Source organism: Glycine soja, chromosome 13, assembly GCF_004193775.1.
Source record: "Glycine soja cultivar W05 chromosome 13, ASM419377v2, whole genome shotgun sequence".
NCBI lineage: Eukaryota > Viridiplantae > Streptophyta > Magnoliopsida > Fabales > Fabaceae > Glycine > Glycine soja.
This window is the reverse complement of record NC_041014.1, coordinates 31,481,350-31,488,444: the sequence shown is the minus strand read 5'-3', so window position 1 is coordinate 31,488,444 and position 7,095 is coordinate 31,481,350.

The window sequence follows — 7,095 nt, the reverse complement described above, 5'->3', positions numbered from 1 at the left end:
CATATCATCAAGTTTCAATGGGATTGACAAACTCATGGCAGCCCTCTATGATCTTAAATCAGAAAGTTTAACTTGGTCATATACCAAAGCATAACAATCCATGACCATCCTTCAATGGTGCACGCGATCAGTACCAAAGCCTTATATTTCCTTGTTGTGCAAAATAACCAAAGTTTTTAAACAAAAAAGGAAAGGCGTGAACCTTAGGATCAATATTTCAGTTCATTGACTAAATGTCAAATGACTCCATTACCGTCATCCAAATTGTCAAGTGATCAAATCAAACAAAACATACACTATGAAGGAGTCTCTGAAGAGATTTACAAAAAAATAGGATGAGGTTGCATGAATTATCACATTTTTAGAAAGAGACAGTCAATTTGTGTTTTTCACAACAACAAAAAGAAGTGTAATAAGAGAGAAAGAATGTCATGAGCATTGCACAGTTTTCATGATTTGAAACCTTTTGCATTACATTGTTGGGTACAAAGCCTACATTTACTGCATTTCAGGGAGAAGGTTGCATGCCTATTTTCATTCATTAGAAGGCGTTCTAAAACTCATATGCTTCATATCAGGCTATAAGAGCATAGATTTCTCCTTATATGCCAGTTTCCAAAATCCAATGTCCTATCTTTTGAGTTTGGGATGAATGGCCCTCTTAAAGAGTCAACCTTTTGTTTTCTTATAAGGTTGAGCCCTTGGGTACTAGTACCTATTGGTATGTTTCACAGGACTCAATATCCTTTGTTTCATCTTTTCATAGGACTCAGCGTCCTCACCTTTATGTTTCACAGGAGTCAACGTCCTTTGCTTTTTGTTTTATAGCACTCAACGTCCTCGTCTTTAAGTTTCACAGGACTCAACGTCTTTTGCTATATGTTTCATAGGACTCAACGTCCTCTGTCTTTATGTTTTATAGGACTCAACGTCCTCTATCTTTATGTTTTCATAGGACTCAACATCCTCTATCTTTATATTTTCATAGGACTCAACGTACTTTGTCTTTATGTCTCATAGGACTCAACGTCCTCTGTCTTTATGTCTCATAGGACTCAACATCCTTTGTCTTTATGTTTTCATAGGACTCAACGTCCTCTGTTTTATGTTTCATAGAACTCAATCTCCTTTGCTTTATGTTTCATAGAACTCAATGTCCTCTATCTTTATGTTTTCATAGGACTCAATGTCCTCTGTCTTTATGTTTGATAGGACTCAATGTACTCTGTCTTTATGTTTTGTAGGACTCAATATCCTCTGTCTATATGTTTTCATAGGACTCGACTTCTTATGTCTTTATGTTTCATAGGACTCAAAGTCCCCTATCTTTATGTCTCGTAGGACTCAACATCCTCTATCTTTATGTTTTCATAAAACTTAACATCCTCTGTTATATGTTTCATAGAACTCAAAGTCCAATGCTTTTTGTTTCATGACACTTGTTTCCTTGCCTTGTCGCTGAACTCAAAGTTCTTTATTTTGTTGGTACACCAAATTCCTTTGTCCAAAGATTCTTCATTCTCATGTTGTGATCTTTCGAAGAATCATGCGAACAGAATTAGTGTTTTCATCTTTACTTATCTTTTACTTTCGATAAAATATAAGTAAAGAAGAGCAATTGTCAGACCTTAATTCAGTCCAAGCCAAAAAAAAGAGAGAAAAAAATAATTAAAAAATAGAGAGAGAGAGAGAGAGAGAGAGAATTTATAAAAAGAAGACAAAAAGAAAAAAGAGAAAACGTGTAGAAAAAACAAACAAAAATAAAGAAGAAAAAAAGAACATTAAAAAAACTAAAAAAAGGAACAACAACAAAAAGAAGAAAAAAAGAAAAAAAAAGAAGAAAACGTTTAAAAAAAGAAAAGAAACAAAAAATATACATTGTGACCTATTGGGCTCTCAAAGAGAGCCTACTGGTCAAGAAAGGCAGCACAATGCATAAAAGCGTAAAAGAGGAAGGTCTCTACACTAATTGCAGATATAGCAACACAGATCCCGAAATGAGAAAAGAGACCAACGAAGAAGCAACATTTGGCAACACCCTCGAAGAAGGGAGAAGGGTCTCCAGGTATCCCTTATTCCCTCACTGTCTCATCTTCTTTTCTCCTTTTCTCTCTCCTTGGCTCCCTCTTTCTTCTTCTCCTTCGTTCTTTTCATTCTTATCTAGTTCATTTCTCCTCTTCTTTTCACCTTCGTAGGTTTCTCTTTGATTCGTTTCATCTCGTCGGAGGGTGCTATGGCCACCGACGAGATGCATATAGGTTGGCATTGTTAATTTCCTTGTGCTCTATTTTATTTAGTTATTAGTGGTCCGCGTTTCCTCCATCGTTATCCTTTTGTTCGCGATTCATTCCTTCGTCGCCCCAACACCGTCGTGCTGTTGTCGTCCCCATGGCGACCTCACGCTACTAAGGCCTACACCGGTAGTGCTAGGGAAGCTTACCACCCTCTGTGGTGGCTTTCGCCTCCTTCTGCGATGTTTTGGGGTGAGACACCCTAGGTTTTTCCAACCCTGTTGGCTAATGGCATGTTGTCTAATGCCTGGTTGGGCCCTAGGTGTGGCGTCCCTAAATTAATGACTGGTTTAATAGTAATAATTTAAATAACAAAAACCATGGTAAATTTTTTTTCTTCTTTTTCTTTTTCATTTCTTTCTCTTTTCACCATAACTAGGTTTAGAAGGAAAATCCTCACTATAGAGTCCTGAATGGTCAGTTCACAACTCTATTCGGAGTCATTTCTTTCTTACCGCTCATAATCTCTAAACTATTTTGTTGTTTCAAAAGGAAGAATGTACCAGCCATTACTTTAGGTCGTCACGTGAAAATAAAAGAATAAAATACGGTCGATAAACTCTTTTACAAATAAAGTTGCTAATGCTTTCTTTTCAAATAACAAGATCGATCATAACTGCATTCATCATTTAAAGCTGTCCAAAATATGGGAGTTTTACAAAATACATAGTGTCATCCAGAGCAAAGGTGTCCATAGTGGTGGCTTCAGCCACATGTATACAATCATCAAATTCCTATACATCAGATCTACCCATACGAAAACAAAAGAGTAAACCTAACAGTCAGTCCTAGATACACCCACCCTCAAAAGTATACAAACTAATCCAAAAAGCTGTCCACTAGGATGAAGAGCCTCCGCTGATCGCCATCTCCCCCGGGCCACTATCCTCCATAGAGTCTGCCTCAGATGCCGACATGACTTCCTCGGGAGAATCCACCTCAAGAAGTGGATCCTCATCACCCTCTAAAAAGTCAAGGGCATCCACAGCAGGCTCAGGAGGTAGCTCCTCCAGATCCTCCTCGGGGTCTTCCTCGGATGACGTTACATCGATCACTTGGACGGGCTCCACTAGACGATATAGTGTAGGCGTGGGTAGTATCCACTCCATAATGCGCTGAAGCGTCCGTGCAGGTTCATCTGGATGCACCAAAGAAGTAACCGTAAATCGAATGGTGCCCCGAAATCGGCACCTCGTGTTGCCTTCGAGGGTCTCCCAAGCTCCCTCTAGGCACTCCATCTCCACTCGATCATGGATTAGTTGCGCCGCCATCACGATCTACAAGGAAGAAAAGAAAGGGGTAGACTCTTTCACAAGAATCTAACTATGTCGCCGCACAATACGTTTCATAACCACTACATGCAATTAAAAGGAGTATCTTAAGGCTTTTCATCTCTGGTAATTGATTACACAGCCTTGGTAATCGATTACCAGAGGCTAAACTCGAATTACATAGCCTCAGGACATGAAATATGCAAAAATGCACTGTGTAATCGATTACACATGCCTGGTAATCGATTACCAGTGACCCATCCCTCTGTGTAATCGATTACACAGGCTGGTAATCGATTACCAGAGGCCTCCACAATGTTCCAGTCCCCTTTCTAAGCCTGGTAATCGATTACACCCCCTTGGTAATCGATTACCAGAAGCCCTCATGGCTTCCTGACCTCATTTTCAAGCCTGGTAATCGATTACCCTGGTAATCGATTACACCCCTTGGTAATCGATTACCAGAGACCATCTTAGCCTCCTGTCTTCATTTTTAAGCCTTGTAATCGATTACCCACCCTTGGTAATCGATTACCAGAGGCCACAACCCATATATCACACAAAGTTCACAGCTGGCCAGCCACCACAAGCCTCCTTGCTTTGTGGTCTTTGTTCCTTTTATCTGTTGACTGCCAGGAGCTCGCCTGTTTAGGTACATCACAGGTTCTCACTGACTGACTATGCCCGGGTTAGGTCGGGATTGGTCAAGCTTGGTTTTGGGCAATAGCACCCCACCTGACGTCCCCAAGGTCCCCTGACCCCCGCGACATATCTCCAGGTACCACTCTGTGGTCAACGAATAAAAGCAGGAAGTTTCACCCTTCTACAATTCCTCATCTCAAGCTTGTAGGATTATGGGGTACCCATCACATGTGGTACTAGGTGGCGGTCGGGCGATGGTGCACAACAAGTTTTCCACATCCACAAAGCGCGCATAAACCCACCATCCCCTGTTGCCCACCTCCATCTGAGCTCACGTACTCCCACGTAGCCCATATCCTCGTTTCTCTCAACACCGGGTCCCCATCAATCCTCCCAAGCTTCCACAACATCCAAGCAAAACAACATTCAAACAGCACAAATTACCACAGCCAAGAAAATAGAGCAAGGCAGAAAACTCTGCTCAAAACACCAACCAAAATCACAGCTTTTCTCACTTAAAGACCCCAGTAACAATTCCTTCGATCCAATTCGTTAACCGTTGGATCGACTCCAAAATTTTACTGGAAGTCTATAGTACATAAGCCTACATTTTGACCGTTGGGATCTACTGGCAAACATCCAGAACTCATTCTGTACTACTCTTTCCACAGCCAACCACACACAAGCATTTTTCTGTACAAAGCCAAAATCCTGTTGCACCTATTTTGACAGCAAAATTCTGCATAAGTGCAGATTTCGAAAATCACACTTCCCCTCATCCAATCTTGCCCAAATCAATTCCTACAAGTCCCAAATCATGTATCAATCATGTCTAAACCAAAGTCAAGCTTTAAAGCACAACAACACAGAATCTAGGTGTCCAACACCCCTCAATTCAATGGGTTTTCTAGGTTTGAGAAGTGAAATTGAGAATGAGGTAAATTTGAAGCAAACTCTCACCTCACACAAGTCCATAACATCAATCTAAACTTGCTCAAACTGAATTTACACCTAAAATTCCACCGAATCAAAATTTGACTCTTCAACACCCAATTTTGCCCTAGAAATGGCTCTTGGTTCACTTTGGTCATTTGTTTTTCCCTCTAGCACAGTCCAAGCTTTCTCATAAGTCCTAAATGACATTTCAAGCTAGGATTAACTCACTTTAACCTCCATTTACCACAGAGTTCAGACTTAACCTTCCAACTCTCAAAGCCTCACTCTTTTTCCACTCATAACATCACATTCTCACTTTCTAACCCTAGGTTAACTCTACCCTTCTCCTCTATCAGTTTTCCATAAGCAATTTCAGCATATAAACATCACAAACATCATCACAAAAACCCTAAAACAGAATGGGTATGTCTAACTCATCCAAACATGGCAAGTTCAACAAGCTTTCAACAAGAGTCTTCACAAATAATCATCACACAGCAGAAACCTAGCAAGACTACCCATCATATCTCCCAAAACCCCATACCCACGAAATTCAAGAGAGAAATAAGTCCACCCAAACCTGAAATTTCGAAGTCCCACTCGTAGACACGCACTTCACGACCCCGAAAATGCTCTCCTTTCACGATTTGGGGCAGAAATGATGGCCAAAGGTTGAAGCTTTGTTTGGAGCTTCAATGGAGAATGAAGAAGAAGAAAGCTACGTGAGAGAGGGAGAGAAAAGGCTTCTGAATTTTTCTGCTTTGGCTGAGTGAGGAGAGAGAAAAGCTTTTTGGTTTTAAATAAAAGGGTTTTCTCTTTTTCTATTATTTTATTCAAGCTATGCCACATGTCACCATTTGAGTGGAGCAAAAAGGGTCCACTTTCTCTTTTGATGGTGACTCATACTCAGCCACAAAAAGTAAGAAAATCTGACCTTTGAAACGCTAAAATCCTGCCTCGGTTTGCGTGCCGTTTCTCTGGTTCCAGTTCCTCGTGTTTCTCAGCGTCCGTCGGGGCCAGTTTTCGAAAGTACGCAATATATATATCAAAACGCTCAGAATAAAACCCCGAGCATGGTTCAGAGGTTGGTTTCGTTAAATTCTAAGTCGCACGCAAAACGATGATTTTTAAACTAATTAATTAAGAATTAACCCATAACCTCCCAGTTATGGATTTCTCTTCCTTAATTAGCCTAACCCGCATATCTTGCCCCCACTATTCCTACTTCTACCAAGAACATATAGGCATATACATTGAATAATACTTATATATATATAATCATTCAAAATACATTGTTTCCGAAAACTCCGGGTAGAAATTTCTAGGATGTTACACTAGGGTTTAGTGGTACTTGACCAATTAGGGTTTAGTGTTATTTGACAAATTAGGGTTTAGTGTTACTTGACAAATTAGGGTTTATGGGTACTTGACCAATTAGGGTTTAGGGGTATTTGACAAATTATGGTTTATGGTTACTTGACAAATTAGGGTTTAGGGGTGTATGACTAATTAGGGTTTATGTGCACTTGACTAATTAGGGTTTGGTGTTACTTGACCAATTAGGGTTTAGGGTTATTTGACAAATTCGGGTTATTTGACTAATTAGGGTTTAAGGGTATTTGACAAATTAGGGTTTAGTGTTACTTGACAGATTAGGGTTTGTGGGTATTTGACTATTTAGGGTTTATGGGTACTTAACTAATTAGGGTTTAGTGTTACTTGACCGATTAGGGTTTAAGGTGTTATGAAAAATTAGGGTTACTTGACTAATTAGGGTTTATTGGTGTTTGACAAATTAGGATTTAGGGGTACTTGACTAATTAGGGTTTAGTGGTACTTGACCAATTAGGGTTTAGTGTTATTTGACAAATTAGGTTTTAGGGTTTAGTGTTACTTGACAAATTAGGGTTTAGGGTTACTTCACAAATTAGGGTTTAGGGGTATTTCACTAAGTA